The sequence below is a fragment of the Zootoca vivipara genome, chromosome 2 (assembly GCF_965207765.1).
Source record: "Zootoca vivipara chromosome 2, rZooViv2.hap1.1, whole genome shotgun sequence".
Lineage (NCBI taxonomy): Eukaryota > Metazoa > Chordata > Lepidosauria > Squamata > Lacertidae > Zootoca > Zootoca vivipara.
In genome coordinates this window covers 38054888-38069024 of record NC_142584.1, presented here as the reverse complement: position 1 = coordinate 38069024, position 14137 = coordinate 38054888, and positions in this window count along the sequence as shown.

Below are 14137 nucleotides of genomic sequence, written 5' to 3'. Positions count from 1 at the left end.
TGGCCAACATTAAAATCTTCCTGCCATGGAAAGGAAATACAACATAGAGGAGGCTAGGCTAGATGCTTTGGCTCAAACTATTAGCCTGTGAAGGACAGCAAGTTGGGATCCAGAAATGTTTGGAGGGCCACATGGCAATCCTCCCCCAATCCCTATGCAGTATGGGAGTATGTGTACTGCCCGAGTTGTATATGCCTCAAAGATGGTCCCTTTGCCTGGGCTTACTTATGGCAGCTGCTCCATCTCCCATGTGGCAAGCAGGTCAAGCAGCAAAGGCTGCTTCTCGGTGATTGCCGCTCTGTTGTGGAACAGCATTCCTCACAAAGTCCAGCTTGAGCATTTCCCAGCAGCAGCAATGCAATATCTCAGAATGCAAGCAAAGCATGTTGCGGCCAAGGATTGAGAAGGGGATTATGGTAACAGCAGGGTTTTTACAACTTAGTTAAAATGTTGTCAGCCCAGGCCAAGCTTCCAGAGACAGGGCAGGTTAAAATTCAAACACATAGATGAAAACGGGTCGAACCAAAATGCAAATAAGGGGAATTCAGAATCAATGTAAGGGTCTCAGAACAATTGTCACGGTCCGGTCGGCGGGCGTCAGGACCAGAGGCAAGATGGTGGTGAAGAAGCAGGGTCGAAGGCAGAGGCGAAGGTCCACGGGGCACGAAGCAAGGCGAAGGCAAAGCGAGGGTCCAGGAACAAGAAGCAAGGCGAAGGTCCATGGGGCAGGAGCAAGGCGAAGGCGAAGCAAGGGTCCAAGGAGCAAGGAGCAAGGCGAAGGATCCAGGAACAAGAAGCAAGGCGAAGGTCCACGGGGCAGGAGCAAGGCGAAGGCGAGGCAGGGGTCCAAGAAGCACGGCGGCAACAAGGCAAGGGTCCAAGGAACAGGAGGCCAGATGCAACCAGGCAGGGATAGCGTTGCTGTGGCAAAGAGCTGAAGGGAAATGCTGGGCTTTATCCCTCCCAGCTCCTGCCACCAGGTGCAGTGAGATCTCAAGTGGCCTCACCTGGGTGACTACTCCTTGCCTCTCCAGCACAAGCTGAGGACTTCACCTGTGTGGCCACACCTTGCTTCTCCAGCAAAAGTTGAGGCATGCCCCAGTCCTGCAAAGCACTACAGGCCCCAGAGCCTGATTCCTGCCCATACTCCTGACAACAATCAAGAAGACAGTCAGTTGATAAAATCTCTCGCACATGCCCTTTTAATATATTGTTGTTAAGCTCTATATGATGTGGGCCTTTCTATGTACGTAACTCATGGGGTTTTATGTTATGAGAGCTGGCTGTCATCCCCCCCCCATTACTTTGGTGGAGGGGCAGGCAGAAGAGTGATCAGGATCTACTGCTAACTCTCTGGGTGGTTTGCAATAAGTTGGCAAAGTTTTCTCATTCCAAATCCTTTTAACAATGGCAGCAATAAAATCACCTTTGCCAGCAGGCTGCTGAGATGAAGAAAGCTAAACAGGAGTGTTGTTCTGTCTAAAAGGACCGGAGCTTAGTTCAGAAAATAAATCCCTAGGTTCAGAATGTGCTCAGGGATACCCTGTTGTTCTTGAACACCAACTGTGCATCTTTTGCACTAGGCTCCCATTGGTCGATCCTGGCATTCTAATAATAAAGCAATCCTCCTTTGGTAGATGGATCAGATCTAGTAAGCAGCTTCCCTCTCCTACAGGGCCTTTGTCATCAACAGTGTGTACACTAAAAGGAGGAAGCTGGTTTCACAATGTGGCATGGTGTATATTTGCATAAGAGCCTGCTCTTTCAGCATTAGTCTCTTCCCTGTACTATGCAACAACTGGGGCCAGTCCAATATTTTTTGCTGCCTGAGTTGAAGGACCAGATGGTGACCCCTCCCCATTCTATGTATGGAACCCAAATGGATTGATGCATCAATCTTAATTCAACCCTGATGGACATGTCATGTAGCTTACAAAACTCTTTTCTCTAACAGAGAGGAATGGCCAGAGGTCTTAGAAGGAACAAGATGCTGCAAGTGCCTCTCTTTGCCTCATGGTAGGGCCAGCCCTGCAACAGTGGAAAGAAGCCAATGTTTGCCTGAGTCAGGTCTAATGAGATAATCTACTGACTGCACTGAGCACGAGTTGTTGTTGTTGTTGTCGTCTGAGGCAGAAGTGAAAGCTGCCCATGAAACACAATGGAGAAGTCCATTCTGTTAGAATAGCTGTGACTAGGTAGCAGCCTGTTCCCTCATTTAGCCAAAGGGAGCAGCAAACACTGGAGTTTCTGTCTTCCACATTCTGTAAACCCAGAAGTTCCCCCTCGAGGCAATGGACTGAGTCACTCCGATTTTTCTTATATCTATTCTCTCACTATTTTGTAAGTCTTGGGAACTTACAATGTCATTTTTTTAAAAGAACAACAACAAGCATTTTTTAAAATTTTAATTTACAAACTATTTGCATTGACAAGATACGCCTGCTGAAATTCCCCTCTTCTACAGAACAATTCAAGGAGGCTTCATTTGCATCTTCCCTCTTAGCGATGCTCCTCATAGCTGTGCTCAAGTGCTTAGAATAGTTGGGACATGCAATCACGAATCCATGTAGCAGAGCATTTGGCCCTAAATAGATGGAGTTTTGGGATGGAAAGTGCTTTAGCAAAAGAAAGAAAGAAAAAGTTTGAGGTGGTGGGTGGAATGTGATAGGGCTGAATTCTAATGCATACACAGCAGATATTTCTTCCCCTTTGAAGGAAAATGAACAGCACAGTCCTGTACTAATCAGAAATCCCAATGAGTTCAGTCAGACATATTTCCAGATAAGTACATATTGGACTGAAGCCATAATTGGTGGATATTTCATGACAAATAGTAATTACTTCATGTATAGTCTAAGAATGCCTGAGAGGACATAAACATAAATACAATTTAAAATATACTTTTAGCTGTTTTCATGGTATGTTTATACATCACCTTGAGGTACATGCAAAATATGCTTATTTTCTTTAAGTAATTGGATCATAGTTATTTCTCTGCTATCAGATGGTGACTCTTCCCCTTTTAGACCCCTCCTTGTAAAATTGGACTGCACATTTATCCATCATGCCGTCACAATTCACTAGAACAGCAAATAACTGAGGGCGTTTTTCACACATCAAGGCTTACGCTGACTCTTGCTTTGAATCAATCTGTAAAGTAATTGTGCATTTGCTTTCTCTTCCATTTCCCCATGTTATTAGCACTCACCCATCCTGTGTGGCAGAGTCTCAAAAAGTGCTGTTAGGCTGCAATCTTAAAATAAACTGAAGCAGGGCCTTAGCGCAGTGGGTAGACCATGTGACTTGCCTGGCATCTCCAGGTAAGAAATGGTAGAGACCCTTGCCTGAAACCTTGGAGAGCCACTGCCAGTCAGCAAAGACAATGCTGAGCTAAATGGACCTACTATGGTCTGACTCAGTACAAAGTAGCATCCTAGGGATGGGAGTCTGTGACCATCCAGATGTTGTTGGGCTCTGACTATCATCAGCTCCAACCAGGAGGCCAGCAACATCTGGATAACCACATCTGGGTTCCCACCTCTGCACTGGGGAGTAAGCCCCATTGAACATAATTAGGATGCCCCTGAGTATACGTGCATAAGTTTACATTGTTATTGTCTTATAGGGGAATGTTCAGCCATTTCAGTACCATGGAGCTCTTGATTTGCTTTGCTGCTATGTATAAGCATGGGCAGCGGTGTGTGTGTGTGTTAGCATAGTGCTACAGCAATCATTTCACCGGCACAAGCTATTCAGCTTGCTAGGTGGGACAATCCCCTACTCTTGCATGCTGCTCTCGGAGTTCTCTTGACCCACGGAGCCACTTTGGGGGGTGGGAATGGGGAATAGAGGGAAGGAAAGTCCCCCATTGTGTTAGTCTCTTGTGTAGACTTCAACTAATGCAGGTTATTAGCTGGATCCTAGCTAGGTGCTCTCCTGGAAACTAGTAACAATGAATGGATTTGAGAATAGATAGCCATCATGATAGATGGGGTTGAGAGTGGTGGATCTCAGGCTTAGGGACCAGATGCGGCCTTCCAACCCTCTCGTTCTTGCCCTCAGAAATCTTCCAGACCACCCCACTCTTTGATCACACCCTTCACTGGCCCTGCTTTGTACCCACAACTCATTTTGTCTGGCTGGAATGTGCCCTTGAACTCAAATGATCCCTTTTGCTTGTCTGGATGGAGGCTAGAGGGTGTGCACAGAAAATAGCCTACTGTACAAAGATAAAGAAAGAAAGGGACCCAGGTGGCACTGTGGGTTAAACCACTGAGCCTAGAGCTTGCTGATCAGAAGGTCAGCGGTTCGAATCCCTGTGACGGGGTGAGCTCCCGTTGCTTGGTCCCAGCTCCTGCCAACCTAGCAGTTTGAAAGCACGTCAAAATGCAAGTAGATAAATAGGAACCGCTACAGCAGGAAGGTAAACGGCATTTCCATGTGCTGCTCTGGTTTGCCAGAAGCGGCTTTGTCATGCTGGCCACATGACCTGGAAGCTATATGCCGGCTCCCTCGGCCAATAATGCGAGATGAGCGCGCAACCCCAGAGTCAGTCACGACTGGACCTAATGGTCAGGGGTCCCTTTACCTTTACCTTTTACAAAGATAAAATTCCTATCTGTTGCTCCACCCACGTTTGCCTCTGGTGCTACCCACCATTGCCATGTGCCCTCCCCTGAAGGGAATGCAGCCTTCAGACTGAAAAAGGTTCCCCAGTCCTGTGATCAAGAGGGACCATATTCCCCACATTTGTTTAGGCTGGCCGTAGTGACCAAGTTGCTGGTGAATTGAATTGAACCTGCCTTCTAGAGACATAGAAGTTTTGCATTTGGGTTGTTCTATTTCTTTAGAACACTATAGGTTGTTCTATTTTCTCAGCATGCATCAACAAATATACGGGAATTTTTCTTTGCTTTGTATTTCTAGTCTGTTTCATGTGTTTAATAAAAAAAAACCTGTAGTTTTACAACAGAGCTTGCTAACAGCGGTGGAGTATCTGTCTTGTGGAGATATGGCCATCCCCATCTATATAAATAACCCTTCCAGCTTTACAGTTCTACTCTATATAGGAAATGTGCTTGCAGAGATGCCAAAGCAGAATAGGAAGCAGAGATTACATGATAAAGGTCGCCATCTGCTGGTACTAAAGCACTCACAATGCATTCTCAGAAGCCCAGGAAGCCGCTATCAGCTGCTCGTGTACAAGAGAAATCAGGCTCCTTCTGGGCTGCATGATTTGCTTTCCACAGCATTATCCTGCCCTTGCCTTCCCTCCTTTCCACACTTCATTTGATGACAGGGTAACTCTGCATAGCAGCTCCCTGTTTGAGACACTCCCTTCACTCACCCATTGTTTAGTCGTTTAGTCGTGTCCGACTCTTCATGACCCCATGGACCAGAGCACGCCAGGCACTCCTGTCTTCCACTGCCTCCCGCAGTTTGGTCAAACTCATGTTCATAGCTTCGAGAACACTGTCCAACCATCTCGTCCTCTGTCGCCCCCTTCTCATTGTGCCCTCCATCTTTCCCAACATCAAGGTCTTTTCCAAGGATTCTTCTCTTCTCATGAGGTGAGTACCTATGGGTAACTCACCCATAGGTAACTGCAAATAATGGGCTTAAAGCAGAGTTGAGCCACAATGTTCTTAGAAGAAATTTATTTCCCCAAGAAATTTTCTTTTCTTTTCTTTGCAAACTTTGATGGTTGCTTTAAAAAATAATAATCAGCAAACATAAAGTGTTGTCTTCCAAGACAAATACATGCACAGATGTTGGGTCTTGTATGCAGTCACCTACACAACATCAAAACAAACTTGTGAGTATAAGAAGCCTCTGCATCATTTATTTGTAATATAGGGTGGAGCAAATTTGGAGCTACGGAAATAAAAGGTAACGTTCTTAACAGCCTCTGGTATTTCTACCACTCAAGTAGCAAAGCAGCCTCAAAGGTGCTGCCCAGAGTGCTAGAGATTCAGTACTTCTCCTGTCCAGAGAGCAGAAAAGCTGAGGTGGTCAGATGGCTCTTGGGAGAGAAAAAAATTAATGTTCTACAGCCAGGTCTATACAGGCCTGGATCGAGGTGCGGCAAGTGGGCGACACATGCCTCAGCCAGCTGGCTGGAAGAGCATCAAAGGAACATTCTTCCCTGGCAATGATGCAGGCAGCCACTCACCTGTTCTAATAAGTGGTACCTAAGGCATCACCAGGGACGCTGGTGGTGCTGTGGTCTAAACCACTGAGCCGTGGGCTTGTCGATCAGAAGGTCGGCAGTTCAAATCCCCGCAAAGGGGTGAGCTCCCATTGTTCGGTCTCTGCTCCTGCCCACCTAGCATTTCGAAAGCATGTCAAAGTGCAAGTAGATAAATAGGTAGGTAAGCAGCGTTTCCATGTGAGCTGCTCTGGTTCACCAGAAGCGGCTTAGTCATGCTGGCCACATGACCCAGAAGCTGTCCGCGAACAAATGCCATCTCCCTCGGCCTATAGAAGCAGATGAGCGCTGCAACCCCAGAGTCGTCTGCGATTGGACCTAATGGTCAGAGGTACCTTTACCTTTACCTTTAAGGCACCACCAAGCATGTGACACAACTCTTTCATCTACACTGTATTGTTTTCAGGGTATAAATCTTTTATATTCCTGATCAGGCCCTGATCAGGATGCAGCATGGCTGGCTACGGCCCATTCACTTCTTCTAATAAGCAGAGCTTGTTACTATGAATAATCTAAAGATTGTTAACACAAGAAGTCAATGCACAGTGCAATTTCAAGCTGCCACTGAAACCCCAAGAGGTAGCCCTGGTTGTCTTTCCCTATATGACATGCTGAATTAGTACATTTCTCAAACATTTATTTGACTAATTGGTTCAAATCAACACCTGACATTGTGTGTGTGTGTGTGTGTGTGTCATAGACACACACACACACACACCAAGTGGTTCTTGACTTTTGCATTTGAATTTCACATGCTGATTTTACACCAGGTGAAGGTAGAAGGTAGATTGGAATCTCTGGGCTATTTTTCAATAGATCGCCAACAATTACCATCTCTAATTTTCCTAATGAGACTGCTGAAACAAATGAAACTTGGGGGCAGCAAGGATTGAGTTTTTGTGTGAAATGACTGGGAGCCTCTTTCTGGTACTGAAAATAAACTCTTAGATTGAGAAACACTCAGAGGTGCTCTTTTCCTTAATGTTAAGTGTGTGCCTGCCCCTCTTTCTAAGCCACTATATTACTCTTAACATCAGCAGATAAACCACAGGGCTCTTGGAGAGAGAGAAAACAGATCCCACAAGCTTGAAATCTGTCCAGTCCTTTTTTACACCAATTTTTGGGCCATGTGGCAGCTGCAAGATCCAGGCCTTTAGACCCTTAGTAGCTGTCAGAAGGGAGAATTTAACCAAGTGCTGCTTTTTGTCTTTTCCAGGGTGGAAAGGCAGTGACTAGAGGCAGTGACTAGAGGCAGTGACTTGCAAAAAAAAAACAACATTCAATCTGTGTGGCTCTTAGTAGTCTCCCTTCTCAATAATGAAACACGGCTTTTCATAGGCTCTGCTTGACATGGACTCTGCTTTTCAGTCTACGGTCTGCTGGACCTGCTTTTTTGGGGGGGATGCTCTGTGTTCTCGCCCCAGCTTTAAGGTGCACTATCTGAATCGTAGTACCGGTACTTCTTGAACCCAAGAAGGATTTGCAAGGCAAATGGGTTAATGGGAATTATTAATGACTGACAGTAGTGGACTTACCTGGCTGTAGGAGCAAAGGAAAGCAAAGGAAGAAAAAGTAACCATCCACCCTCTTTCCTCTGCAAAGGATAGTGTGAAGCAACTTGCAGTTTACCTTTAGGTTCCTCTCCTTTTCCTTTTGTAAGCAACTTTTCTGGCCCATCTATACTCAGGGTGGAAATCAGCAATACAGCCAGAAAACACATCAATGCAGTGCAACACAGCAATGTCTTTTTAAAAAACAGCAATAAATTAGAACCTAAACCAATGCAGAATTCTCCTACTAATGGCACCATACATGTTTCATTTCATTCCTCAAATCGTTGCATTCAAGACATTCACTATACTGCTATGTTGCAATGTTCCACTAGGTGTCAGTGTAACCTTAGGATAAGGGGAAGCAAAGAGACAGTTCCCCATTACAGTACCTAACAGATGTGGAATAAAGCTCTGTCACTGCTGTTTTGATCACACGGGAAAATAATGTTGCCTATGTACCCTGAAAGATAAGTTGCTGAGACTTTATGTGATTTTTTTTTTAAAAAAAACAACAACAACAACTAGGGCCTCTTTTCCTTGGATTAATATTGTGGATCATTGTTTGGGGTCCGATGACCCCTCTTCCTGTTATACTGCGTTTCTTGTTTTCTGTAACCATGTGAATCAGGGATGTAAATCAAATAACCTGTGACCCTCCGAAAATTGATGGACTCCCATTATCCCATCATCCCTACCCACATCCCAATTTTTCTAGCGCAACAGGTCCATTAAATCTCAAACTCTTGTTTATATTTGTACAGAAAATTATATTTGTACAGAAAATCTTCACAGAGTTCCCTAGGAGCCAAACTTTCATAGGATACAGTCCAAAACAATTCCTTTTTACTTAACGGTCTTTCATCACCACTGACCTTTTCAATGGACCACAACATGATATTATTCCATTTACATTGCTCTTCAAGAAAATGTTTTACTAATTGAGGCCCCCTTCTTTGATGCTGCAAGTGGCCTCGATGTCTTTCCTCCATAGATCTGTGGGATAACCAAATTCATAGAACCAACATGCTTATGTGTAATTAATGCATGGAATCTAATTAATACCATGAACCAGGACTTTGAAGGGTTTCTAAGTAAACAAAATTTTAACTAACCAAATGTGTGGTCTTTTCCTATGCCAGTGGCAGAGGGGAATTTTGGAACTCACTTGAAAGGGCGTATTTCAAAGGTCTGACAGCCTAGATTTTCCACGTGCTTCTTTGCTGCATATTTTGTGGCTTTAAATATCTGCTGAGGCTCTCTCACCCAAGAGTACCTGCTCCGAACTTGGATTTTGGTATCCACACACACACACACAATCTTATTGTGGGAATATGCAATCACAAAAAACGACTCCTGCAAGTCAGAATGGACCATGGACATAATCTCATGGATGGTGTCCTTGTGAGAGCCTGGTTGTGTGAAATAGAGTGGACTAAACATAAATATTCTTGAGACTTCTATATTCACTATGTATCAACCAATCTTTAAGATTGTTGGTTCTTTTAAAACCACCAAGTGCTTTTTTTTATGTCAAACGTGGCAGGTCTTGTACTACATGCCATTTGGAACATCTGTGCATTTTTAAGTCTTTTTGTGACCTGGCTGAATGGAAAAAAATACATGAAATTCTGTTGTTTGCTATTCTTCTTTGGGGAGACATGATAACACATTTACAGGTGTTGACCCTATTCAAGGCTGATTCTACAACCCTAGATGGGTAACCTTTATTATAAAAGTGCTGCGGTAAAACACGGTTCTTTCATGTTCTCCTGATTTTCAGACCATTCCAGGGCTCCTCTTTTTTTCTATTGACTTTAGTGGTTCCCACCACCACCCTTGCTCACTGAAAGGACAGATCGTGAAGCTGAGGCTCCAATACTTTGGCCACCTCATGAGAAGAGAAGACTCCCTGGACAAGACCCTGATGTTGGGAAAGATTGAGGGCACAAGGAGAAGGGGACGACAGAGGACGAGATGGTTGGACAGTGTTCTTGAAGCTACGAACATGAGTCTGACCAAACTGCGGGAGGCAGTGCAAGACAGGAGTGCCTGGCGTGCTATGGTCCATGGGGTCACGAAGAGTCGGACTCGACTAAACGACTAAACAACAACAGCAACCACCCTTGCTCATTTCAGTCTCTAACCAGGCTGGAAATCAGACTGAAAGGGGTAGAGAAGCATTTTGCAGTCATCATGCTACTGGCACTGAGTGGAGCTATATGCCAGGGTAATGCTACAGATAAAATCTCATTGTTATCTGGAAAGGACATCAAGGAAGTGGGTGCATGGGTTCCTGCATGGAGCAAAGGTGATGTTCCCTAAAAGACCCCTGGACAGTTAAGTCCAATCAAAGGCGACTAAGGGGTTGCGGCACTCATCTCGCTTTCAGGCCGAGGGAGCCAGCCTTTGTCCACAGACAGTTTTCTGGGTCATGTGGCCAGTATGACTAAACCGCTACTGGCTCACAGAGGACTGTGACGAGTGCCAGAGCACACGGAAATGCCATTTACCTTCCTACCGCAGCGGTACCAATTTATCTACTTGCACTGGCATGCTTTTGAACTACTAGGCAGGCAGGAGCTGGGACAGAGCAACGGGAGCTCACCCCGTCGCGGGGAATCAAACCACCGACCTTCCGATCAGAAAGCCCAAGAGCAGGGATCAGCAAACTTTTGCAGCAGGGGGCCGTTCCACTGTCCCTCAGACCTTGTCGGGGGCCGGACTATATTTTGAAGAAAATTTTGAAGAAGAAAAAAGAATTCCTATGCCCCACAAATAACTCAGAGATGCATTTTAAATAAAAGCAATCATTCTACTCATGTAAAAGCACCAGGCAGGCCCCACAAATAACCCAGAGAGGCATTTTAAATAAAAGGACACATTCTACTCATGTAAAAACACACTGATTCCCGGACCATCCGTGGGCCGGATTTAGAAGGCAATTGGGCCAGATCCGGTCCCCGGGCCTTGGTTTGCCTGCCCATGCCCAAGAGGCTCAGTAGTTTAGACCACATAAGCCCAGCTGAACTCAATTCAACTATCTTCCAAATGGACACATAGAGGATTGTCGGCGGCTGGCTCTTTGCAAGCAGCGGCGGCTGGCTCCTCAACAAGTCAGAGCAATCTCCCCCCCCCCATTTTCCAAATTTGGAGTCCCCAGAAATAGGGGTCATCCTACACATGAGGGCGTCCAATACATGGGAAAATACAGTAACTTCTTAAGAGAAATGCACGGGTCTCTATCTACTGTATAGTTCCACAACCCCATTCCTATAACACTGATGCAGCTACTGCTATTTGATAACAATGCTTGCCATTGTTTTCTAACCACATGCCTCAAGGCTCTTTTTAATGTTGTTCTCATAGCAAGATTGGTGTGTGTGCGTTTCCATTGCTGAGGGTTACCAGAGCAGGAAACAGGTCTTTCTCTCCATCTCAAGGCATCTCTGGGACATTGACATAACTCTCTGCGGGTCACTTGCCTTGACTTGGGTTGAACCAGGTATATTCATAGAATCACAGAGTTGGAGGGGACCCCAAGAGTCATCAAACCCCAGCAATGCAGGAATCTCAACTGAAGCATCCATGCATCTATTCCCTGCGTGGACATATACCTCAAGCAATTGATTCATACAGGAAGTGTTTGAGTTGAAAGAGATTGAACCCCTTCAAAATAACTTTGTCAAGCTCCTTGGAGTTTGAGTGGGCAAACAAGGCCTCTTTCGGGTGACTTTGTTGTTTTAAGGAAGATGGATCGGGTAGGACGGTGATCCCCCAAGAAGTGACGGGGGTGGGCAAGGTGCTGTGTTTGGGCAAGAGAGAGGTGAATAAGGGTTTATCAAGCAGAGCCAGGAATGGAGCTGGCCATTAGCAAAGGAAACAGCAGCACATTGCTAGGACAAATATGAAGCTTTTGTTCATTCTGCTTGCCCGCATCGCATTGGGTTAATTTGCTATTACCCAAAGTACTTGACAGCAATGTTTAGCAAAGCCTGCATAACAGTGAGAATTAAGAAAAGTGGTAAAAGAAGGAAGCTAAAAAGCAGCACCTAGATACGTAAGGCATCATTCATAGGAAGTGGATGGCAGGATTAAGGGCTTGGGGAGTGTTTGGCAGTTAAAATGTCCTGGCAACTTGTCACCTACAGCTTTCACACATTTCATTCTTCAGAAAGTGCAAAGACACATCTTCAAGCTAAAGCTACAATTATTGCTGAGACAAAATTAAGCGTGCTTAATGGTTAATGTTGCAGTGGGTGGGTTGCAGACCATATAGATAAGTATTTGGTGTATCCTAGGTCAAGGCTAGAGCTTTGTCAAAAACTCCCCCCCCCATTTTTTTCAATCCCCCCCCCATTTATTTTGAAGTTCCTGGTGCTTTGAACAGGCTGCATTATGATGCCGTTCTAGACAACCTGGGACCTGTTGCAATAGGATGGCTGTTTAAAATAAAAAGTACTTTCATGTGAAATAACAAGCTTATCCCATTCCCATTGCTGGCATCCTTTAAAATTTCCCACAGCTCAGAACGGCCATCCCATCAGGCTGCCCCAGTGGGAGAGATGGGAAGCAGGGCTTCTCGCATCAGCTTTGCTGAAAGACCAGCTGCATCAGGCAACTCCTACCCCTGAACGATTTCTATCCTGGTTGGTCATGATAAGAAATGCTATTTAACCATTAGTGTCTTAGTTTGCTTTCTGTGTCTCTTCCCTCCCTGTTCTTTCCCCCTTGCTTCTCACTTTTTTTTAGATTGCAAGCCTGCAGACAGGGCCTGTCTTATTTTAATTGATTGTATGAAAACCATTCCGGGAGCCCTTTTGGCTGAAGAGTGGGGTACAAATGCTCTATTTAAAACAAATAATATAGGGTGGCTTCAGGACATCATAGAATTGCAGAGTTGGGAGGGACCATGAGGGTCATCTAGTCCAACCCCCTGCAATGCAGGAATCTTTTTGCCTAATGTGGGGCTTGAACCCATGAACCCTGAGATTAAGAGTCTCGTGCTCTACCGGCTAAGCTATTGCAGCATCAGTGGCCATTTTACTAATTGTGTAGGAAATTAAACTCTGCTTACAGAAGGGGTTGCTTGCAACTTGGCAGCAATTTTGGGTGCAGAAATAAGCAGATGTTTGACTGCCAGAGAGTCCAGGAAGAACAAAGAGTGGCATAGGTATCAGGCAGGTCAGTGCCTGCAGAATATGATCCTCTTCATAAACCAGAGCTGCACGTTGGGTTCAAGTGGAGAGTTCAGTAGCATTCTTTAGTGGAATAATGGAAAATAGCAAATAATGTTGCCTGCCAAATTTCAAATACATAAACAAAAAACCTTGACATTGGTGTATCTTGACTTGATGAATTCATGTTGGACCAAGTTCCAGTGCCTTTAATAGTGGCACAGAAAGCTGAATTTCAGCAAATGCAGCTTCTGCTACCACTATGACAGTATCCATAGAAGTTGCACTTTCCACAATTGTTCCTTCCATGCAGTTGTTGTTTTTTAAATGAAGAAACTGACTCAGATAATCCCACCCATCCCCATCATCAAATTATCACGGTTGAAACCACCCATTCAGGATCAAGAAACACACCGAAGCTGGCATCTTAAACATATAAGTAAATTTTATTGATTTGCAATAGATCTGCCTAGGTGTCTGATTCTTGAAGGTTTAACCCAGCAGCAACAAAAATGCTCCTCCTTTTGCTACCTAAAAAAATAAAAATAAACTGCTTATGCTAAAAATTATGCACAGGTGATATTTGAAACCTCATCTCCTAAAATTATCATATATTAAAAAACATACCCACCATTATGCTGGAGAGGATGCAAAGAAGAGGTCAAACCAACATATGTGATGGACATGCACTAAGATAATAAGAATTTGGAACTATGTGTTTCAGGAATTGAGTAAAATAATAGGCAAACCATTGGAGAAACTTAACAATTAGCATTAATGAATACATGGAGACATGGAGACATACACTGTGGACTGGTACAACTTTAGTGTATACACCAACACATCAAGCAATAACAGGAAGATTCGGGAAGCATATAGAAGAATTTGGACTGTCTGAGAACACTAGGACTGTTCTTTCAGAACCTGACGCTGTTCAATACCCATCTCTGACAAATCCATCTGGAAGATTAAAAAAAGAATTATATTATGAAAAGGCAATAAATATCCTGTGGAAATGTGTGTGGTCATTTATATGTATGTTGTTGTTGTTGTTGTTGTTTTGAAAACCCAAATAAAGAAATAATAAATAAGCCAAAGATAACAAAAAGAATTAGACTGCTAAAATAATAAAACCTTGGGAAGAAAACCTGGAATGGATTTCTGTATGAAAGAACTGTGAGTTCAGTTCTGACACTGAAAAC